Source organism: Pelodiscus sinensis, chromosome 8 (assembly GCF_049634645.1).
Source record: "Pelodiscus sinensis isolate JC-2024 chromosome 8, ASM4963464v1, whole genome shotgun sequence".
NCBI lineage: Eukaryota > Metazoa > Chordata > Testudines > Trionychidae > Pelodiscus > Pelodiscus sinensis.
The window spans coordinates 49,498,797-49,501,296 of NC_134718.1; the positions used below are offsets into that span (position 1 = coordinate 49,498,797).

Below are 2,500 nucleotides of genomic sequence, written 5' to 3' on the forward strand. Positions count from 1 at the left end.
AACCCACCCAGAAGCTCAGATCAGGGAAGAATCTAGAATTTCCAATGCTTATCTGACCTGCTTCAGTCTGTAAAATTGGTCTTGATATCTTATGAGGTCAGAGTCTTTGACACAAGATGCCTGATATTTCCAGTTATATATGTTGATATCAACAGCACTTCTCATTCTATTCTAGTCAGAAGCAGGAAGTGAAGAAATACTCAACAGTGAACTATATTTTTTAGAAAAGTTATGCCAACTCTTTTGGCATATACTAATGGTTCAGCTGAAGTTTAGGACAATGGTTCACATTTCTTATTATATCCAAACCAACCACTTCATCTGTCCCTATAAATAATTTTGCTGTAAAAATTATCTCAGAGATGAAACTTGGCATGCATGGTTGAAGCTTGCAAGTGGTTTTTTAAACCAAATTTCTCTTAAATATGTTTGATCGTAAGTTTCAAGAACACAAGTTAAAAATGGATGTTTTGTGGATAAATGTTTCTGAACTCAAAAGAATTTCTTTTTTAAATGAAACATTTCTGGCCTTTTGTCTAAAATATGGAGTAAGGTTTTTTTGTCATTTAAAAATTAATCCAACTAAGATATTGTGATGAAAAAAGCTGATATTAATGTAAACAGTAAATATAATCATATTTTTTTCAGGTTAATGATTTGATGTTGTGGATCCATAATACACACATGCTTACTACTATAAATATGAATGTGTGTATTACAAATTGTTCTGTTGAGTCGAGCACTTCTTTAAAAAAACACCAAAGAGTTCTTAAATATTTACTTGATAGAACATAGCAACTCTGAGAGAGATTTTAGGCCCAGATCCTCCAATGTATTTAGGCCCCCAAGTCCCATAGGTATAGGCTAAAATTGGGATTAAAGTGATGACTTAGGGAGTTAAGTCCCTAAAAAAAAAAAATGTTTGAGGATCTGGGCCATAAAGCCTACAAAATAAATAATGTGTTTTTCATAAAACACTTTAAATTAGTATTTTTCCAATAAGCTGTACTTGTTTCTATCTAGTTGTCTTGCTCTTGCTGGAATAAATGTATATTTGGGGTATTTTTAAAAACTATGAGCAGATTATTGCACGTTTTAAAGGAACTTACTATTTTAAGGCTCCAAGTCTGCTCATAGAAGTAAATAAAAGTTTTGCCATTAGCTTCAGAGGAATCAGGATTGAGCTGTTAGTTTGAATGTAGTGTTCATAAAAGGTGCTAGATTGATAGCTGTGGAGACTGAAGTCTTCCATCTATCCACAAAACAGGCACAACCTGAGCAGCAGCAGTTTAAGTTTTCCCTCCAGTATACCTCAGCTCTGACCTGGAAGGACCCACCTCCAAGGGTGAGAGGATATTTAAGTCTCCCTGTCTGTTCAGTTCTTGGCTTTTCTGCTGAGACTGTCAAGAAGGGTGGCAAATGCGATGTTGCTGGTTTTGATGATACTGACCTCTCTCCAATGCAAATGTTGCCTAACACCGCCATCTTATTTCATAGATTATGCTTAGCAGATGGTAACTGAAAAGCTAGCGGGGATAGAATGGGCTAGCTATAGGCAACTGGCATATCCAGTCATGATTATAGCATTGTTAAAAATACTATAATAACCACAAATTAAATCAAGCCAGATAAAGCTACAATAAAACATCATGGAAATATATGATCCAATTGTCTTAGTTGCAGGGAATAACACTGGAAGTCTAGCTTTATACTTTAGCTAACCATTACCAGGTATTTGTGTATTGATATCCAAACAATGACTAGTTATTTTTACTCGGTAAACAACAGAATTCAGTGAAGTCAAGTGAATTAACTACATAAGTTAGACTGAAATCCAGTTTCTTTAGCTCTGTAAATTGATGTAGTTCCATTGTTTGCAATAGAAATATGTTGATTTACACCAGATGAGCATCTGGCCCTAAATGTTTAGTCTTACATTTCACTTTCCTTATATTAATAGCTTTAACTAATGCCATACATTGTTGTTTCCTTGTGCCATAGGTTAAATTAAAAGTGCAAAAATAAATGAACTTTTAGAAAGGAGCCACTTACTTTTCCTACCCTGGCATTCTCCTTCATTGAGATACAAAGGGACATATTAAATAAAGATTTTTAAGTGAATCATCAAAATTTCTAAAATCTTTGCTTCTGCAATGAATTTACTGCAAAAATACAATATAATAAAATAGTAAAATAAAGATTTTCACGGGAATATACATTTCCAACTCTTTGTAAGATACAGAAGCCTATATGTCAACAAAAAGTAAAAAAGAAAGGTAGGGTCAGAGCCTGTCTGACCTGGAAACTTCTGTCTGATTTGCATTACCCCTAAATTGATGGGGACAATGAGATAATGATTGGAAATTATACTCACCATTAAAAACAGAGCCAAGCCTCACTGTATTTCACAATATGAAAATTATGTGGCCCTATAGTAGGGAGGGGCTGAATCCCCAGGGCATCTGTTTCCCATCAGTGTCCCACCATGCTTGCAGTCTGG

The 2,500-nt window shown here is 34.6% G+C and overlaps 1 protein-coding gene across 18 annotated transcripts in view; it reads left to right on the forward strand.

Annotated features, from left to right (window-relative positions):
• Window positions 1-2,500, forward strand: part of EBF3 (EBF transcription factor 3) — a 143,751-nt gene that overhangs the window by 105,608 nt on the left and 35,643 nt on the right. The gene's annotated exons all lie outside the window — the stretch shown is intronic.